Source organism: Pelodiscus sinensis, chromosome 1 (genome assembly GCF_049634645.1).
Source record: "Pelodiscus sinensis isolate JC-2024 chromosome 1, ASM4963464v1, whole genome shotgun sequence".
Taxonomy (NCBI): domain Eukaryota; kingdom Metazoa; phylum Chordata; order Testudines; family Trionychidae; genus Pelodiscus; species Pelodiscus sinensis.
The window spans coordinates 263850274-263872661 of NC_134711.1; the positions used below are offsets into that span (position 1 = coordinate 263850274).

At 40.3% G+C, this 22388-nt stretch overlaps 1 long non-coding RNA gene across 2 annotated transcripts in view; it reads right to left on the reverse strand.

The window, feature by feature from the left end:
• Positions 1-22388, reverse strand: part of LOC142826457 (uncharacterized) — a 212700-nt gene that overhangs the window by 58014 nt on the left and 132298 nt on the right. Inside the window, exon 4 of one of the 2 annotated variants that reach the window (XR_012900583.1) lies at positions 13639-13687. The exons of the other annotated variant lie outside the window; for it this stretch is intronic. This is a non-coding gene — a long non-coding RNA (uncharacterized LOC142826457). The remainder of the gene's footprint in view (positions 1-13638; positions 13688-22388) is intronic. 2 annotated transcript variants of the gene reach the window in all.

Below are 22388 nucleotides of genomic sequence, written 5' to 3' on the forward strand. Positions count from 1 at the left end.
GACACACTGGATTTGGAGTTGGGTCAATAAAAGCTTTACTGTGTCTTTTCTCTTTCCTCACAGAGCTCACAAAAGAGGACTAAATTCCATTCGTCCTTTCATTGGCCACTGTGGAATCTTTAGCAATGCAATACTGGCTTGGATGAGGAAACATGGCAAGAAATTGGAAGAAACACAAATAGGAATTCTCTATTTCCCATGCTCACTACCCTGAAGATCTGTTGCCACTGGGGATGCGTGTGAATTTCCTGCACTTTAACTATTTGTCTTTGCCACCAAATTGCTTTGCAAGTGTTAGGTATCAAAAGAAGGTTTAGCTTAATCCTGCTGAATCTTATGTGGTTAACTGTAAGTTATTTACAAAGAAACCATTTTGAGTAGTTCTTGGCAATTTAAACATAAAGGACTGTACAACACGTTTCACGTGTAGAACTCTTCCACTTTTGAAAATGAAGGCTTAGACATATTAGGTTAATAAAATGTTCTAACTCAGTCATCTTTATGGAAGACACACATATCTTCCCCAAAGGTTCGGCAGAATTACATAGCCATTTACAACAATACAGTTAACTATTAATCTTATTTATTAATTGCATAATAAAATGCATTATTTTTCTAGTACAGCCAGAAGAATGATTTGAGTAATTAAGTAGTTAAACTTGCTTATTACTATTTTGTTAAACGTCTAACATGTACATCTCTTAACGACAGTGTGTTGTTGTATCCTCTGGTTGTGCCTATACAAAGATCTCTACTTACTTACTGAAGACTAAAGAATATGCTGCTTTGTTGTGGGAGCTACATACTCAAAATGCTGATTCTACCTCTACCAGAAAACAAAAAGTAAGGTCCAAGAGCAAAGCATGGCTCTAGCCCATAAAATTCTGAGTCACTCAGTTAACCCCTTAATAGCCACTTTACTCCTTTTTAATTTACAGCCCAAATATAGTTCTTTAAATAACCCAGGGCTCTTTCTCTCACCACAGGATAATGGCCCTCCTCAGCTGCCAATGAAACCTCAGATTTTAGAAACTCCCCTCCCCCCGCCAGGGTCTCTAGGTTGAGCAAAACAATAGATATTCTCAATTTGGTCATTCCAGGTAACTCTTCTTTTCCAGGTCTTTTGGTTCATACAGTATACTTCATCCATGAGTTTATGCACTTGTATGTCACAACCATAAGCAAATCTGATCATGCTGTTATTTTGTCATTTGATCATCGCTTAAAAGGATTGTAAAAGACAAAGTTCACATTTGTTCTAGGATAATACCCAGAATCTGCACTGGCTGGCATGTTTTAAAACTTTGGTGTTCATTCAATCCTTCAAACCCAATTTTCTATCTTTGGGATAATAATCATTGTATATTCATTAATCACCATAACTGAAGCCCCAGTTACTATTTCCATGTGTCCTGATGATTGTTTAACTCTACCATTATTTCATAAGGTTCAACTTTCGTTATTTTAAGAGGGATAAGGGATCTTTTGGAAAAGGTTTTATTTTCCGAAAGATCCGCGTCTAGACTGGCGCTTTTTTCCGGCAAAGCTCTGAGCCGGAAAAAAGTAGCAGTCATTTTTATGCTAATGAAGCGGGGGAGATTTAAATCCCCGCTTCATTTGCAATTGCGATATGTCTAATTTGCATCCCTTTTACGAAAAAGGGATGCAGTCTAGACACAGCCTATGTGTGAAATAGATTGTTCCTTGCTAAGTGGAGCACTTTGCATTTGTCCTTATTAAACTTCATCCTTTATTAAACATTCATTCTCCAATTTGTACAGATCATTTTGAATTATGACCCTATCCCCCAGAGCAGTCGCAACCCCTCCCAGCTTGGTATCATCTGCAAACTTAATAAGTGTACTTTCTATGCCAATATCTAAATCATTGATGAAGATATTGAACAGAGCCGGTCCCAAAAATAGACCCCTGCGGAACCCCACTTGTTATACCTTTCCAGCAGGATTGAGAACCATTAATAACTACTCTCTGAGTGTGGTTATCCAGCCAGTTATGCACCCAGCGTATAGTAGCCCCATCTAAGCTGTATTTCCCTAGTTTATTGATAAGAATATCATGTGAGACCGTATCAAACGCCTTACTAAAGTCTATGTATACCACATCCACCGCTTCTCCCTTGTCCACATGACTCGTTATCCGATCAAAAAAGCTATCAGATTGGTCTGACATGATTTGTTCTTTACAAATCCATGCTGGCTGTTCCCTATCACCTTACCACCTTCCAAGTGTTTACAGATGATTTCCTGTGGTTTCCTGGGTTGTTCTTATTTCCCTTTTTATAAATGGGCACTATATTTGTCCTTTTCCAGTCTTCTGGATTCTCTCCTGTCTCCCATGATTTTCCAAAGATGATAGCTAGAGGCTCAGATACCTCCTCTATCAGCTCCTTGAGTATTCTAGGATGCATTTCATCAGGCCCTGGAGACTTGCAGGCATCTAACTTTTCTAGGTGATTTTTCATACATCACATGTTAAGCCACAAAAAAGCATGAGCGCAGCTCAGAAATAATGGGATTTTTTTTAAGTGTTGCATTCTATTGTTTTGTGCTTTCCAGTTTCTGGAAAACCATAAGGAGTAGAAACTTATTTTCTTTAAAAAAAATAAATGCTGAGATCCTATATAATCAAATGATCCACATGGGATTAAGGAAAACTCCTTATACTGTGAGATCTGACAACCCCATACGGTATTCAGGGGGGAAATTCAGGCTTGCAACATTCTTGTTACAGGAAAAAAATTGATCTGAATCTGAATTCAAACTTTTAACTCTGAGGAATCCAAACTGGCACTCTTTATGTATTTTGGGAAGGTCTGAATCTACATCTAGAATCAAGCTTCACAGCCTTGGCCTGTCTGTATAAGCAATCCAAAACAGAACTCAGCTCTCTAGCTGGCTGCCTGTTAAGGCTGAATCCACCATATAATATTCATTTTATGTGTATTAACCCAGTATCTGGTCAAAGTGAAACCCTTCTAGAAGACTACACACACTAGGTCTATGATACGCAAACTAAAAAAAAAAAAAAATTAATGGAGATTGCCTATCTCCTAGAACTGGAAGGGACCTTGAAAGGTCATGGAGTCCAGTCCCCTGACTTCACAGCAGGACCAAGTACCATCCCTGACAAATTTTTGCCCCAAATCCCTAAATGGCCTCTGCAAGGATTGAACTCACAACCCTGGATTTAGCAGGCCAATGCTCAAAACACTGAGCTATCCCTCCCCCCTACAAGTTGTGTAATAACTTGAGATCATTTAAAGGGCGCAGGCACAGGCACAAGTGCTGTATAATGATCATCTTACTATATTTATAAATGTGCATCTTCTGTCTATCTGTGAATCTGTTTGTTCAAAAACTCCTCTTAATTGGTAATAGCTAGGACCACAAAATATAGTATGCATCTTCCTCTTGTCATAACTTGAAGAAAGGTCAGGGTTTGGTTGTTCCAGGTCAATGGAATGGGTCCAGAATTTGATTGCTTCTCATAAAATGAAAAGGGAGTGGTATGTTAGAAAGGTGTTATACTGTACAATGACCAAAAGGGGGCAGCAAGGGACCAATGATAGGACCCAGATAGCTATAATCCCATTGGGTCAGCAGGGACCAGAGGTGGAGAAAGAGACAACTATATACTATATATTTAAGAGAGTAAGTCTCTTTTCTCAGAAGAGGACAGGGAATTCTACAAGGCCCCAGTTTAAAAAAACGCACACATTTGGCTATGTAACAAATCAGAAGTAAAAATAAAAAATCAGACACACCTTTTCAAAAGAATTTTGAAAATAAAGCATAAAAATAAAAAAAGCTGAAAGTCAATGTATTATTTAAAAGGTTAGTTTCAAACTGACATACTTTTCTAATTTTAAATCATTGTATTTTATGTTACATATATGTAGAAGGGCAAATAAATTACATATGCTAAATGTTCATCTTATGTGTATTAATCAAGAACCAATAAGTGCTTAAGATCGTATAATAAATGTCTTAGTGTTAGTCAAAGAAAAAATAAAGACTTAGGCTGAAAACTTGACTTCACTGGAGTTGTGGGCACAATTTTCACTGAATGGAGGCAGAATGCTTCCCTTATTCTCTAGCAAGTAATTTGTAAAGGTAACTTTGCTTGGAAATCTCACAAGTTCAACATAAGGGCCAATTTCTGAATCTGGATGTGTATGCAGCTGCCATGAAGACAACAGTGCCTCTGAAGGCAGGCTCTTGCCCCTATGAAGATTAACATTGGCAGATGGATTATTTAAATATAAAAATTCAAACTGAGCTTGGATCATGGGAATCTTTCTTTGATGGTAGGCAGATACCAGAGAGCCTGATAATGCAACATGGACTTTTTGTTATTATACCCCTGTTTCAAAGACTATCCAAGTTGTTTGTTATCACAGGGTAGTCAGTATTTTATATAAAATGAACTGAAGATCTCAGGATAATTCCTACTAAACAGTTAGACACATGGCACAAACCCCCATCTTTATAAAGAAGATTGTTTTACATTTTTCAACTATTGAGTTTCTTGCATTTCCTCTGAAGCATCTGGTTCTTAAAGACAGGATATTAGACTTCATACACCAATGGGGCTCAACCTTTCCATACTACTATTATCCTTTCACGAGTCTGATTTGTCGTGCATAGCCAAATTTTCACCTCACATAAAATGACTTGCTTACAAAATCAGTCACAAAAATACAAAAGCATCACAGTACCCTATTACTGAAAAATTGCTTCTGTTAGCATTGTTACCATATAATTATAAAATATATCAATTGCAATGTAAATACTGTACCTACATTTGAGTGCATAATATAAAAAAATAAAGTCATTTTCTATATGAAATTTTTGTTTATATTGATTTCTCTAGTCCTTTTTATTTAGCCTGTTAAACTAATGAGTTAATGCATCCTCAGAAGGGCCCCTGCATAGTCCCATGGGTATGCAAATTTCTGGCTGAGAACCACTGAGCTTGACCACTCAGGCAGTTACTGTATTACAATAATATGGGCTCAAATCCTTCAAACATAGATGCATGCCACTAAAGTTCTCACAAGTGTGAGCATTGCTGAAATGGGGTTCCTTTTTTAAAACAACGGACTAAATGAGAATGAAGACTGTTTACTCCAAGTCCCGACCGTAGTATGGCTGAAACCACACCAGCATCATTTCGCTGAACACTTTGGATGGATATTGTTTTCTAAAAACTAAATTTTAGCCCACTCTCTTCTCCCTTTCAGGACTCCAACGAGTGTTGTGAGGATATGTTTGTTAATGACCTGGGGAAATTCACATATTGCAGTGATGAGGGCCATATCTGCTTACTATGTATTTCAGAAATGTGTCTGTTTGTCCATTCATCTGTGCATCCATTTGTTCAAGAACTTCTCCTAAACAGTAAAAGTTAGGACCAGCAAATTTGTTACATAGATTCCTCTGATCATAACTTAAAAGCAAAGTAAGGGTTTGGTTGTGCCAGGATAATGGGGTATGTGTGTAATGTTATTGTTTCCCATAAAATGGAAAGGGAGGAGTCTGGTAAGAGGAGCAGTACTAGAGAATGACCACCAGGGGGAAGCAAGAGGCCATGGGGACCAGGACAGCTATCACTCCATTGGGCCAGCAGGGGCAGAGATGGAGAAAGGGAAGCTATTAACTATATATTTGAGGGACTTTGTCTGTTTGTATGTCTGCCCCCTAGCTGGTGGACATTTACCCCTCCCCCAGCTGTACCCACCGCAGCTGCAGTGGCCATGGACAGGTGCTTCTAATTTGGCCCCAAACTGCCGTGGCAAGGGCCCCAGAGGGCTGGGGTAGTATTCTCTCCCCAGGGCAGCCTGCATACTGATCCCCTCATCCCCACCCCCACGCCAGAGAAATGGTTTAAATGAAGAAAAACAAAATGTATTTGATTTAAGGACCCGAGCGACACCGGGTAAATCTTTTAGTAAATAGATAAGTAAAGCTAAGTTCAACAACGCACAAGAAAACAATCACTACCATCTCAGATGCACACCAAGATGGCTGAAGTAATAGAACTGACCCTAACCACAGCAATTCCACTGGTAATTTTGGTTTTATTATTTTGATGTGAAGGGGAAGAACACACTAACTGTACTTTTCCAAGAACAAACTTGATCTCTTTAGTGAAAAATGTAGAAAAAAAATAAAAAATAAATAAAAAGCAGCTGTTTGGCTTGGGGGAAGAAAAAGGTTTCCCCAGTGACAAATTTAAAATCAAGAGGAAATTGCATCCAAAAAATAAGGTGGAGACAGCCAACTTGATTGTCTCTGAACTTACATAAAATATCCTGAGCATCAAAGGAGAGGAAAAAGGAACATCCCTAAGGACTAGGAGGCCATAGAAACCATCCAGGGGGAACAAGAGCAAGAGGGAAACATAATGCAGCCCTGATACAAATAACATTTTTCTAAGCTCCCTGTTAAACTCCTGCATTATTCATGTATCAGTTCTGTTATATTGTTACAGTTTGTATTTGTGAATGTATTCTAGATCTTGAGGGGAAAAAGGAGTCTTATGCCATGCGGTTCCCACTGGGTCACTACCTGCCTTTCAGACAGAAAAGATAAACCAAAAAAAGGGAGATCCTATGCTACAGAGAATTCTATGGCACAAATAAGAATTCAGTATAATCTATTTGCCTATAATAAAAACATGAAGGGAACAAACCACTGGCTCCAAAGCGAGTAACATTCCTGTGATCCCCATAGACTATTGTCTTCACTACGTTGAAAAAACAAAAGGTATGTCTACACTACAGCACTAATTCGAACTAACTTAATTCGAATTAGTTAATTCAAACTAAGCTAATTCGAGCTGCTGTCTCAGGCTAGCCGACCTCCACCCCAGACAGACAGTTCTCAGGGGTTCCCTGCTCGCTTGTCTAACTAGATGAGGGACAGCAAAGCAGTCCTGTTTTGGAGTGCCCTGAATGCCCACACTTGGCACATCACAGCACTCGGCTATCTGCCCGGCTACACTTGCTGCAGGCTGCCATTTGGGGGGGTGTCAATCGGAGGGCTGCAGGAGAGGAGCCAGCAGAGCCACCCTAGTCCTTCCCCTCGGGGGCTCGTACCCCATTCCTCCCTCACCTCCTTCCACTTATCCCTCCCTAGCCCCCCTTCCTGATGTACAAAATAAAGGAAACCTGTGTTCAAAAACAGAAACTCTCTTTATTTCACAAAACTTGGGGAGACTGGGAAAAGGAGGTGGGAGAGGGGAAGAAAGAGGGTGGAAGAGGGGAGGGCAACTAAAATGATCAGGGGTTTGGAACAGGTCCCATATGAAGAGAGGCTAAAGAGACTGGGACTTCTCAGCTTAGAAAAGAGGAGACTGAGGGGGCATGTGATAGAGGTCTATAAAAGCACAAGTGGTGTGGAGAGGGTGCATACAGTTCTTCATTAGTTCCCATAATAGAAGAACTAGAGGACACCAAATGAAATGAATGGGTAGCAGGCTTCACACTAATAACAGAGAGTTCTTCTTCACAAAGCAAATAGTCAACCTGTGGAATTCCTTGCTGCAGGAGGCTGTGAAGGCTAGAACTAGAACAGAATTTAAAGAGAAGTTAGAGAAATTCATGGAGGCTGGGTCCATGGAGTGCTATTAGCCAGGGGATAGAAATGGTATCCCTGGCCTCTGTTTTGGAAGGCTGGAGATGGATGGCACGAGACAAAAGGCTTGGTCATTGACTTTGGTCCATCCCCTCCGGGGTAGCTGGTGTTGGCCGCTGTCAGCAGACAGGCTACTGGGTTAGATGGACCTTTGGTCTGACCCAGTACGGCCGTTCTAAGCTCAGGGCTCAGGGTCGGGGGTCTCACTGGACCAACTTGATTTTCATGCAAACCTGCTCCTGGGTGGCCAGGCTGGCAGCTCTCCTGCCCTAGACGGCCACTTTCCTGTACCTAGTGTGGAGGTCGTGGATGAGGTCCACGATCTCTGCACTAGACCAGGCGGGCGCCCACCTCTTGCAGCCCCGGGCAGGCTCCTGGGAGCCGCCAGTCTGGTCCTGGGAAGAGGCGGAGGGCTGGGGGGCATCGGGTGGGTGGCTCGTGCCGTGCAAGGTGCAGGGTCTGCTGGCTGGGCTTTAAGGGCTCCGGGGCCGGGAGGGGAGCAGAAGATTTTCCCTGGTGGTGCCCATAGTGGCCACCAGGGAAAACTGGGAAGGGCTAGCCTCCCACTAGTTTGAACTAAGTGGCTACACTGCCCTTAATTCGAACTACTTAATTTGAACTAGGCGTTAGTCCTTGTAGTATGAGGTTTACCTAATTCGAATTAAGCGCTCCGCTAGTTCGAATTAAGTTCGAACTAGCGGTTTGCCTGTGTAGCGCCTATTAAAGTTAATTCGAACTAACTTTTGTTAGTTCGAATGAACTTTGTAGTGTAGACATACCCAAACAGAAGATGTGTGAGGTTAAAGATCAATGTGCTAAATCTACATACAACTAGACATTATCAAGAACAATGCAATAGTCAGATCTTATTCAATAAGGTTAATTGTAGAAACTGAAAATATAAAAATTTAGGACAACACTTTACCTTTAAACATTTGCAAACTTCAGTTTACTCCATCAGAAGACAGAATTTGATCCTTAACACATATTATGTGTATTAAATGACCTATTTTTCAATTGCACTTTTCCCATTACATTTTGTAAAGAGAGACAGAGAGATGTTTATATTGCTATTGTTCAATCTGGATGTGTACCAATACAAACTGAAATGTTAAAAGTCTGTAATTGTTAATAACAATGCATCAATGTTGTTTTGAAATAATTATGTAGCTGCAAAAATACTGTACTCTATATTTTGCTATAATCTCTCTGCGTATTTTCCTTTTTCAACTGCAGAGGGGCCTCAGAGCAAGAAAACTGAAACATATAACAAAAATGCATAAGCAAGATCCATAAAAATGTGGTTTGGAAAACAGACATGTCCTCGTACAAGAACTAAGATCTTTATAATCCCTGGCTTTTGCTGCACATGTATTTATTTCACACCTCATTATGGAGCCATGCTGGGCTATTTAATCCACATTTCATGTTTTGTATGCTAATCACTTCCTCTTTCTGTTTCAAAGGGTTCCATATTCTCTGTTTTGTCTTTACTCTCTTCTCATGCCTATGACTAGACTGAATAGGAAAACTAAATAAATACATTTTCAGATAGTTTCCATGCCACCAATGCCAGCACAAAGCTGCAAAAGAGCTGCTGATGGAGAATATCTGTAATTTGGTAACAACACCAAATATCTAGGTCAAAATATCTAGGATTTGAAACATTCCATGTCTATGGAAAAGCCAGATGTTTGCAAAGTTGAATGTCTCTCTACTATGTATAAAAAACAGCATGCAAACTGCTCGTTGGTTTCATTCCATGTTCTTTACCTTCACTGGACTAAGTGTTCATTTTGTGAATTGACATGAAATAATAAATGTTATGTCATAAAAATGGAAAGAGGAGGCTCACAGTTATTGGCAATGTCATCAAAGAGCACACATCTGGGACTAGAAGTATAAGTATTTGAAGTTATGCATACAGTTTGCCACAAAATACCAAGACACTTAGTTTGGGTATTATTTTTTTGTTTGGTTTGGTTTGTTTAAACACAAAATTGAAACTCACACCTTGTTTGTCAAAATGTTTATGAACCTTTCAAACAACCCTGACCCAATTTCAAGTGAATTTAGACTGATCTATAGTATTTCACCAATACCTCCGCACTAGGCACAGGAAAGTGGCCGTCTAGGGCAGGAGAGCTGCCAGCCTGGCCACCCAGGAGCAGGTGTGCATGAAAATCAAGGTGGTCCACTGAGACCCCCCAACCCTGAGCCCTGAGCTTAGAACATAAGAATGGTCATACTGGGTCAGACCAAAGGTCCATCTAGCCCAGTAGCCTGTCTGCCGACAGCGGCCAACACCAGCTACCCCGGAGGGGATGGACCGAAGACAATGACCAAGCCATTGTCTCGTGCCATCCATCTCCAGCCTTCCACAAACAGAGGCCAGGGACACCATTCCTACCCCCTGGCTAATAGCACTCCATGGACCCAACCTCCATGACTTTATCTAACTTCTCTTTAAACTCTGTTATAGTTCTAGCCTTCACAGCCTCCTGTGGCAAGGAGTTCCACAAGTTGACCATTTGCTTTGTGAAGAAGAACTTTCTTTTATTAGTTTGAAGCCTGCTACCCATTCATTTCATTTGGTGTCCTCTAGTCCTTATATTATGGGAACTAATGAAGAACTTTTCTTTATGCATCCTCTCCACACCACTCATGATTTTATAGACCTCTATCATATCCCCCCCTCAGTCTCCTCTTTTCTAAGCTGAAAAGTCCCAGTCTCTTTAGCCTCTCTTCATATGGGACCTGTTCCAAACCCCTAATCCTTTTAGTTGCCCTTTTCTGAACCTTTTCCAAGGCCAAAACATCTTTTTTGAGGTGAGGAGACCACGTCTGGACACTGTACTGAAGATATGACGTATCATAGTTTTATACTTCCCCTCCTCCTTCTTCCCCTGGCTTCCCCCTTCCAGCTCCCTCCTCCCAGGTTTCCCCCTCCCCTCTCCCACCCTCTCTCTTCCCCTCTCCCACCTTTTCTCAGTCTCCTCAGAGGTTAATCCACCCCTCCTCTCAGTTTTGTTAAATAAAGAGAGTTTCTATTTTTGAACACACGTATCCTTCATTTTTTACAACAGGAAGGGGGGCTATAGAGAGGGGTAAATGGAAGGAGGTGAGGGAGGAATTGGGCACAAGCCCCCAATGGGGAGGTCTGGGGTCGCTCTGCAGGCTCCTCTGAGTGAAACCTCTCCTGCAGGGCCTCCTAGATCCTGACAGCTCCCCGATTGACCCCTCCACTCCCCCCAGATGGCAGCCTGCGGCAAGTGCAGCCGGGCTGATGGCTGAGTGCTGTGATGTGCCGAGTGTGGGCATTCAGGGCACTCCAAGACAGGACTGCTTTGCTGTCCCTCATCAAGGTAGACAAGCAAGCGGGGAACCCTGAGAACTGTCTGTCCGGGGTGGGGGTTGGGTCCCTTTAAGCACAGCCCTCGGGTAGCCTGAGGCAGCAGTTCCATACTCTAAGTCCTAACCTGATGCCCTGCCGGCACCTGTTCCGGCCAGCCTTAAGTTCGGTTCAGGGTCCACTCAATGTGGACACGCTAATTCGAATTAGTTTTTAGGTCCAGATGCACTAGTTCGAATTAGCTTAGTTTGAATTAACTAATTCGAATTAAGTTACTTCGAATTAGTGCTGAAGTGTAGACATACCCATAGCTATACTGGTGTAGCTCTATCAGTAGACTCAGCCTAAACTGATGGAAGTGGATTTCCTGTCAGTGCGGAAGCAAATTAAGTGAGTTGAAAATATTAGCATGAAAGTATTTTTTAATTGACATATCTGCATCCATCGTGGTAGCTATGTCAGCATAGTTATGCTAGTCACTTCCCAGTACTTTTTATTTTCTATACTTTCAATCAAGATCTTTACTACTCTTTTAAAAATTCCAGCATCCGTGCTCCCTCATTTGTGCTTCTCTAGGACTGTTTCAACTACTGCACTCTGCACACTGTACACCTCTTCAAAATAGTCTTTCTGTTGCTTATTCTTTGATATTCATCCATAATTATTTATTGATGTTTTTCTTTCGCTATTGACATCTTCAGCTTACATCTCTCAGTTCCCTTATCCTGTAATGCATTTTCTGTCTCACATTTCTCTTTGTATATTCCTAAACCTCTGAATGCTTTCACTTATCCAGTGTTTCTGTCTCTCTTTTCTTCACTCTTTCTCATCATCCTATTGTACTCAGCTCTTAGATTTTTGTCCTTTTTTTCTCCTTCATCTTCCTATGCTTGTCACTTATTTGGAACACATCATCCAATATCTACCTGAGTTTCTTCATTTTGTCCTTGTAGCCCAAAACATGTTCAACCACTCTCATAATTCCATTTTTACAATACTCCATGTCTCTTCATTTCTTCTTTCACATAAGTATGATTTTCTGCACAACTTCTTTGTTTTGTTTTTCCTCCCCTGATATCTGGCACTTTCAATTTCGTCTTATCACAGGTCTCGGTGCTTTTCAGTTGCTCTCAGTCTTAACCTTGTTGATGCCAGCACTAACTTATGAGTTGATCTGACAACAGCTGCAAATGATCTGCACAACAACACTCAATTTATATCTGTAATACATAAGTTCAATGACTACCATGTTTTTCATTTGCCCATCATGTGATATCCACGTCCACATCCTCTGTGGTTTTCTCGTGGAATGAGGAGTAACGGTAGTTCGAATTAGGCTCTCTAATTCGAACTACCTACTCCGTGCCACGTGTAGCCGCGGGCAAGGAGTTCGGAGTAAGGGGGATTTAAAAATGGCGGCGCCCGGGAACATGCAAATGAAGCCCAGGATATTTAAATCCCGGGCTTCATTTGCAACTCCAGTTGCCCTCATTTGCCTAACTCTCTTGAACTAATGAGCTAGTGTAGACATACACAATCTGCCTACTGTTGCAGGCCAGCATTCCAGTCCTTTCCTACTTTTGGATTAAAATCTCCATTACCAATAACACATCTTATCTTGAAACGTCTCATAATGTTTTCTATGGATCACTTTGAAATTTGGCAATTTCTTCCTTGGATATTGCAAGGGTCAGTGTGTAAATTTGTACTATTTTACTGAACTGGATTTAATTCTGAATCTTACCTTCAGCAAACTAGAACATATCAGATAAAATGCCATAAAATCCTGATTTGCCTTCAGCTTTAGCACAATGCAACTCCATCCACTCATATATTTCCAATTTGTACATCATTACCACAAGTGCTCTAGCCTGCCATAATACTCTGAAGTTCTATGTCTTCATGTTCATCACATAATTCCCTGCTTTATGTGTTGTTTTGATTGTGTTTGTTCCAATAAAATACTTTTCAGCCTCTACTTGGTCTCTGAAGTTTTAAATTTTGAAAAAGGAAAGGCATCCGGAAGTGATGACATATGCTCAGAACTGCTAAAAACAGAGGAGGAGAACTCACTGAAAGGTGATGCATGAGCTATTCAACAAGATGTACAAAAAAGAGCAAGTGCTGAGTGAATGGAGGAAAGGAATAATAGTACCAATATCTGTAGATATCTGCTTTCTATCCATGGCTATCCACATCTGTGGACAAGGATGCAGATATTCAAGGGTCGTTTTTATAGATATGGATGCAGGTGCAGATACAAATATTGTATCTAGAACCCTGAAAATTTGCAGATATCTGCTTCATATTCAGAAAACCTTGCAAGATCTGGAAGGCTAAAGATACTTCAATAAAAGCAAAGATCAGTGTATATGAGACAAATGACATAGCAATAATACTGTACAGGTTGGAATGCTGGAGCCTAATGAAAGCTGATGAATGAAAGATTTTGACTGCAGAAATGAAGTGGGTGAGGAAAATAGCAGAGTTTCAAGACTGCAGAAAATTTAAAAAAAGAGAGAAGAAAATATCTAGGGCAAAAATATAATGCAGTTATAGAAGATACAAGAGGACTGTGATGTGTCCAGTAAAGGACTCCCAAATTATACCATAAATGATGATACATACCAGAGTACAAGCAGCGAGAACTCTTGGAAGATCATGCATTGGGCAGACACTGTGAAGAATGATATAAAACAAAAATGAATGAAATCATAAATCTGGTACATGAGGCAGAAAGTGGTGGACAGATTTCATTCAACCCTAATCATCACTGTTGAGATGCCAGATGGGGAAAAGACCTCCCCCTCCCTCCAAAAAAAAAAAAAAGCTGTTTTGGTGCTGGGTGCATTTTTTTCACATCATTGACCAACAGAGCTAAAGTGACCTAACATTTTTTTTTACTGCAGATCAAGCCTTAAAGAGCAGGAAGCCAACTTCTACCACTCGGCATGAGGGAACAGGATGCCATAGCCAGGTTAGAGAAACAGCAGAGATCTGATGTTGCTGAAGAACGAAGAAGGGAATAAAGTGGTGCTCAGGCCCTTAGAGTCGGGACAGATGAGTGGAGGACAGGGAGTGAAAACAAGTTTACTCTTCTTTAGTCCTTTAGTAATGAGCACTAGAGTTATACCATCAGGGTGCCTCTAGAAAAGAAAATTAATGTCCTTTTATTTGTAGACTTTTAATAAATATTTAGATTATAGGAATTTGGCAAGTAAACATCCTGTATAAACTCAATGCAAATAATGGGCAGAGGCCACAGAATTCCTTTGGCCTAATACAGATCTCATGCCAAGTAGGAATAACTCCAGTGAGGCCAGCAGGATTACAGTGACGCAAAACCAGTGTGTAAATGACATTAGATACAGGCTCCTAACATTTTAAATAGATTATCTCAATGCAATTTTGACCATATATGCTGCTATCACATACTGAGCATTGTCTCACTACCATTTACCAGTTATGTATTAAAGAAACCCTAACTAATTTTCAGTGTCCATATAATGCGGCAGGAGCCTCTCTCTTTCAAAGCTAGTGAGTACTGTCTTTAGAACAGCATCTCTCTCTATTTACTTTACAGTGTGTCTGTCTGTCTGTGAGTACATTTGTTCAATAACACATCCTAAATGGCAAGAGCTAGAGCCACCACATTTAGGATGTAGCTTCCTCTTCTCCTAACTTAAAGAAAGCTCAGGATTTGGTTGCACCAAGATAATTGGAAGCCTCAGGAAAAGGACCGTTTTCCACAACACGCAAAGGGAGAGGCTGCAGTTCCAAAGGATGCGATATGAGAGTGGCCATTGGGGGCAGCGAGCCTGCAGCGGAGAGCTATCCTGTAGTGTTCACTGGGGACAGCCTTACCAAGCGAGTGGCTAGTAGGGCTGGGCCTTGGCCATCTTGCCTGCCAGCATATTTGTAAGTAGCACCAGTGTCCCAAATCTCTCCCCCTCACAATCCTTGCCCACAGCACTAGGGCTGGCAGAGAATGGAGCAGCTGGGGGTGGCCTGGAAGGGAGAGAACAGGCCCTGGGAAAACTGGAAGAGTGGTTTGGAGGGAGGAGAAAGATAAGGCCACAGGCAAGTTGGAGGATAGTCTTAAGGGGGGGAAATAGGCCCCAGGGTGTCTTAGGGGGTGACCTGGGGGGAAGGGAAACAGGCCCTAGGTGAGCTGGGAAGTGGCCTGGATGGGTGGAGAGAACAGGCCCCGAGCGGGTGAGGGGCTGAAGGAGAGGAGTGAACACGCCTGGCCCTCAGCTTCCTGCACATATCTCCAAACATTCCCAAGGCCCTGGGCAACACTGAGTAAGTCTGCTTATATTTTGTATTTTGGTGTGAGTCTTAAATGACTATATTGTAATTTACCTTCTGCCGCTCCCGCCCAGCCTTATATTTAAAATCTGATGCTGAGCATTTGGAAGCAGTCAGTCTGTAGGGGGACAAAAATGCACTGTCGTCATTTTGTAGCATCTTGATTTTCCTCAGCAGCTTTGAAATTAAAATCTAAATGAGAGGTTAACCTTTTGGCAGCAAGCCTTCAAGAATCAATTTTTGGGCATCTTCACAGATATTTTATTTAAAATGCAGGAAAAGCTACAGGGGAGAGAGAGGAGAAAATTGACAGTATTTTGGATGGGCATTTCCCAAAGATATGTTTATTTTGTCAACATTAATTCATTCCTAAACAACACATTTTCCCTCAAACATAACAGCTTTATTACATCTATACTATCTCTTCCTGTGGGCAAGTGTACATTACAAACCTATATCAGTATAACTACATTGCTTGGGGGGAGGGAGGGAAATCCACACCCTGCATCAATACTGTTATACCAACCATACTCCCTGCCCCATGCAGACAACCCAATGCTGAGGGGAGAGTGTCTCCCTTTAGCATATGATGATGGAAGAGAGCCTCACCTTGAGAGGTAGTAACTATATCAAAGTGAAGAATGTTATATGAAAAACATGTCTATGAAAACACCAACTATACCCTGTTTAATCACTGACACCAGCCTCCACCTGTGTTTAAACTGAGTAAGTAATTTTGAGTGTGATGATGTTTCAAACCCACTTTGCACTCAGTATGCATGGGCGTAACTGAATATACAAAGTGCCAGGCAAAAGAAATCCAAATCCTTGGCTGCTAAACTCATTCACTCCTCATGAGAATTCTGATTTAAACCTACCTTTGTTGATTGGCTAGGTAGTTTTACACTGCAGAATCAGACTCTGAATGGGCATGCTTTATTATATTTGGCTTTAATATATCATCATCAAGACTACCAGCTAATGTTAATTCCAGTCCCTGGCTCTTTTTTCTGCGATTGATGTTCCTATATAAATGAGTTACGACCTTATTTTAATTTTTAGTACCAAATCAAAATGATGGCAGTAGAGAAAGTATTGTTTGTTTGTTTTAAACAGAGCTAGTAGAATTTTTTAAAAAATCAGTAAAATAAAACTAAAAAAAATCTTTTGGTTTTCAAATTTCAAATAGACAAAATGCAACGGCTTAGAAAAATATTCTGGAAAAACGTTTCCTCTTTTTAACCAGTACTATTTTTTGAGCTTATAAATAGAGGAAATGGCTAATGGTTGTCATAAACTATTTGAAGTAAGGTCTTTATGCCATCTGCCATAGAGTTCTGAAATAATGTATCTTAGGAAGGCAGTAGAGGGGGAAATTTATATACTGCAAAATAATCCTGCATATGATAAAGTATGGAATGCATACCTTGATCTTCCAAATTGCTCTACTATCTGATGTTGGAGCACAGAAAACAGCGTAGTTATATAACACTATGCAACCATTGGGCATAAGTTTAGGCTGGGCCCAATTCTAACACAGATATGCATACATATTTCCGGGTCTGTAATTATCATCGTTGTAATTATTATATAATTATATCTGTTTTAATTTGAAAATGACACCATTTCACATAATAACAGAACAGAAAAGCAACAACCACTTTGTAAGGATGACAGAACCTGCCCCATAGATTTAATTAAACATAATAACATAAACTCAGCAAGAGATCATGGGCATGATCCAAATGGGGCTTAGTGCTTGTCCACACTTGAAACACTACAGTGGCACAACTGCAATTGCAAATGCACTGGTATAGTGCTTCAGTGTGTAGACACTCATTACAATGACAAGAGGTGGTAACTGTCAATGATGGTTGTGTTGGTTTAACTGCATTGCTCAGGAGGGTGGATTTTTCACACTCCTGAGTAACTTATCTGGATCAGCTTAGCTGCTGAGTGTAGACTTGACTTTTAACATTACAGTGCTTGGTGTCGTTGCACTTGTCCTTGAGGAGCCAAAAAAAAATCACAGGCACAATGCTGCAATCCACAAAACTAATTTTAGGTGCCTAGGTTTCATATATAATGAATGGGGAGAGATAGGCATCTCCAATATAATTCAGACAAGCCAGTTAATCAGGAATAGCTATTAATTCCCCTTGCAGACAGTGATGACAAGGCGGTTATCAGCTGTTGCCTCCTTAATAGCCTATGTTATTGGTAAGAATAGCTGTACTCAGTCAGACCAAATGTCCATCTAGCCCTCTATCATGTCCTCTGTCAATGGCTGTAAACTTTGCAATGGTAGTCCTTGTAGAGGTTGTCTACACTGTAAAAATAAATGTAAAAATGTAATTCATTTTAATTAGCAAATTTGTTATAAAACTTCAGTGTTTGAAAATGAATCAGATGATCATGGATGATACATTAGATAACATGTTTCCCAGAGTAGCAAATGCCTTTTAAGGACTACGCACTGATAGGCAAGATTAGGTAGCTTGCACTGTGACTTCCCAGGATACAGCCATATTGTGAATAAGACTCCTGTCTGCAATGCTATCAGTTCAGCACCTTTCAATAGTACCACATTCAGACACCATAAAAATTCAGAAATCCTTTGGCTATGGACAGGCACCTTTGGATTATAGTGTCTTCTGATGTTAAGCTAAAGATCATTCAATCCTGTGTGCAAAAGATTCCTTTCCTAATTCTTCCCAAGTGTATCTTTCCCCTGATGTCTAAATTAATTTCAAGACAACGTCAACACATCTCTGATATAATTTAAAACATTACAGAGAAGAAGATTTACTGAAAAACTCCACCATGGAACATATTAGTTCTAGTCATTGATCAAACGGTCCCTATCCAATGAGTTATTGTACTTCATTTAATCTTTTAATGCATGCATAGGTGTGTTTGCATACACACACAACCATTACCTGTTATTGTCACGCTGACAGCTTAGTTTGGATTTACAGTTCCTAGAAGCAATATTAAGAACAGATATGGGCATCAGCTACAAATTTCAGATAGAGATTCCAAGTCCTTTAACTGATGGTTTGGGTCATCGCATTAGAAAGCAGAGTTTACAATCTCACACTGAAATTAAGGGAAGTTCAGATCTCTACAGGTTTGTTTTGGACCTATGTTTAATAATGCCAATTGTTTTAATGAAAGAAAATAGGAAAATGTTTGTAGAGGGAGAAGTTCATTGGGAGAAAGGAGATGGTGAGCCACAGACTTGAAAAAAAATCAGCAAAATGAGAATAATCAAGTCTTTTAAATGAACCTTGTTTACAGCAAAGCCCTTTTCAAGTTTTTTTTCCAGACCTTGATTGGCAGAGTAAATTTTTGCCTGCTGGGGAAACAACTTCATTCCTTGCTGATTGCCTCCGGTCTGATTGCAGCAAAACTATCTAGAGTAACATCTGTTACTGTCGGCAGGAAAGCTTTTTCTATCATAATTGTATCAAGGTAGGATGTGAAGTGTGTTAAATCATTATATAAATTACTGCTGTCGTGCTGAATGTATTCTGTGTTCCAGACTTCACTTAGTGATAATTTGTGTGGCAGATGCCCCACTTTATCTGAAACCTTAATTTATCAAGTGCCTTTAAATTTCTTCCTTACGAGCAAATATTTTTTTTAAAAGCTTCATGACTACATACAGTTTAGCTTTCAATAATCTGACAAATATTGTAATTGTCTCATATATGATGTTTTAGCCACAAATGAGGGAATTACTTTCATGGTATCTTTTAAGGTTCTCTTAAATCATCGAAGTCCCAATTATCTCTGATGGAGTTTGACTCAACCACAACTAGAAGTATTAGAGCTGGACAAATAAATCACAATGAATATTTTATTGAGTACATTTTACTATTTGTACAACAGAGGCCATACTGGGTTAGCTCTATGGTCCCTCTATCCCAGGACACTGTCTTCTATCAGAGGCCAATGCCAGATGCTTCAGAGGGAATTAAAAGAACAGAGCAATCAAGTGATCCATCTCTCTGTTTTCCCGCTCTAGCATCTGGCAGTTAGAGGCTTAGGGACACCCAGAGCATGGGTTTGCACCTGTGACCATTTTGACTAATAGCAATTCATGAACCTAACCTCAATGAACTTACCTAATTATTTTTTTAACCCAGTTAGAGTTGTGGCCTTCACAACATTCCCTGGCAATGAGCTCCACAGCTTTGCTGTGGATTATGGGACAGAATATCCTTTTGTTTGCTTTAAATCTGCTATCTATTAATTTCATTGGGTAACTTCTGGTCCTTGTGTTATGTGACGAGATATATAGCACTTCCTTATTCACTTTCTCCACACTAGTCATGATTTTATAGTCCACTATCATATCTCCCCTTAGCCATCTTTTCCAAGATGAACTGTCACAGTCTTTTTAATCTCTCCTCATATGGAAGCTGTTTTATATCCTTAATCATTTTTATTACCCTTTCCTGCATCTTTGACATTTCTAAAATATCTTTTTGAGAAAGGGGACCAGAACTGCTTGAGTTATTCCATGATTTTTTATATTGGTTTTGTGATATTTACTGTCTTATTATCTTTCCCTTTCCTATTTTCAAACAACTATGCATAATGAATCCAAGATCTCTTTCCTGAGTTGCACAACTAATTTAGTCCATTTTGAATATATAGGTGGGATTATGTTTGCCACTATGTATTTCTTTGCACTTATGAACATTTAATTTCATCTGACATTTTGTTGCCCAGTTTTGGGAGATCTCTTTGTTATTCTTGTCAGTCTGCTTTGGATTTAATTATTTTGAGTAATTTTTGTGTTGTTACCTCATTATTTACTTCTCTTTCCAGACCACTTATGAATATGTTCAACTGTGCTGGTCCAGTACTGATCCACTATTTACCTTTCTGCTTTCTAAAAACTGACCATTTATTCCTACCCTTTGTTTCCTTTCTGTTAACCACTTACTGATTTAGGAGAGGACTTTCCCTTTTATCCCATGACTGCTACTTTAAGAGCTGTTGGTGAGGGACACAGTCAAAGGCTTTCTGAAAGTCCAAGTATACTACATCCACTGGATCTCACTTGTCCACATGTATGGACTCCCTCAAAGAATTCTAATAGATTGGTAAGGCATGATTTCCCCTTTCAAAAGTGTTATTGGCTCTTTCTTGGCAAATCATGTTTATCTATATATCTGGTCATTCTGTTCTTTCCTAGGAATGCAAGCGACTAGTTGTCTAGTCCCTCAACTAGCCGCTCCCCCTCCCCCTTGCTGCCCCTATCCATATTGACTTTGGCTGCGAGGCTGTGCTTACCCTAAGTTAAAGGGCAATTACCCTTTATTGACTTTGCCCTGAGCCAAGGGCTTCCCCATTATTGACTCTGGCTGTTAGACCTCATTGCCCTGCATTAATGGGCCAATCCCTATTGACTCTGGCTAGTAGGCCATATTTCCCTGAAAAAAGAGCCATTTCCATTTATTGACTCTGGCCAGTGGGCCGTGCTGCCCTGAGTTAAGGGCTCTCCTGTCACTGACTCTAGCTGTTAGGCTAGACTGCTCTGAGATAAGGGCTAACTTCATTGAGTTTGGCTGTTAGATTGAAGTACCCTGAGTTAAGGGTTAAGTCTGGACATTGGACTGTACAGCCCTGAGATGAGGGTTAACCTTATTGATTTTAGCCATTAGGCTATATTACCCAAGACTGAGGGTTGTTGCTCTCTAAAAGAGCCTGCCAATGACTCAGCAATCGACTAGCTGATGTCCACACACCTGGAGCCCCTCAACTCCAGAGACAGGGTACGCATACACCACAATACACCTAAAAAGGAATGGCTCAGTTGTGGGAAAGTCCCTTATTTGCATCTTCACTGTAGAGAATATAACACAGCTTACAATTTTCTTGAGTTCATTTTTGTTTGAAATTATTTATCACATGGTTTTCTATCAATAATCTTAGATTGTGCTATGAGCATTCAAAATGTGAACTGCATTGGCTACTTTTGACTGGACTCATACCTCATGGAGCATGTTTCCATTTCAGGACAGGTTAAATATGTCTCTTAATCAAGTTCCCATTGGGAATCATTTGCCCAGCTTTAAATAAATTAAAAGTCTGATGTGCTGGCAGAGCAAGTATATTTTTTAGCATCTATGGTGAGACTTCTCCATATGGCGAATACCATAGTAAATTTCACTATTGCTAATTGTCCAGTTCTTTGATGGCTTACACTATAGGAGGGAAGTGAGTCACAGCTCTGGATCCAGTTTTTACTGCCCGTGTCTGTCTCTATAATGGGTTGGACCTGAATACCCTTGAACTCAGCAGCTTCAAGACCAAGATTGAGATCCAAACTTTGCAGCTCAAATCCATTTCCCGTCAGCATGTGTTAGTGATATGAGACTCTAGGGAGCAATAGAGCCATAGATACAAAAGGAAACAGCCATTATGGTTTTCCCTTATAATCTGTATTTATTCTTTTATTAATGTTAGTTAATTTAGAATGAGGCTCTGAGGGTCCTAAAACCTCCCTGTGTGAGTCAAAACTGGCAGTTTGGATTGTAGGGTCAACCTCTGCTACAGATCTTTGCTTTTGAAGTCACCCGCAGCTGGGACTAGATGTGCTTTCAGCCAAGGGAAACTGCCTATTTGAAAAATCATAAGCCTTTAAAGTATTTTTGTTTGACTGTAAATATACTGGCAATTACTTTTGTTCAGCCTCCACTTCTTTGGCAGAGAACAGCTTTGTCCCCAAACACCAGAACTTCAAAGTCAAAGACCTGTGGGCTGGGGTTATGTGTAAAATAAAAAATGTGCTTTTTCAATTGCCAGTGGGGATTCAAGGCTCTCAGAGCTATTTAAGTTCTTTTAAATATTAAAAATCTCCATTTAGTTGGCCAAATTCTGGTGGGCCACTGAAATGCCATATAATTCTCCTTTCCCTTTCCTCCCATAAATGGATGCATAGACACACTGGAATAGAATGCTAATAGGCATCTATACTCTGGCAGTGAGCATCTTAAAGAAAGCTCCCAGTACATAACCCATTCCTTCTCAAAAAACAAATACAGTAGCCT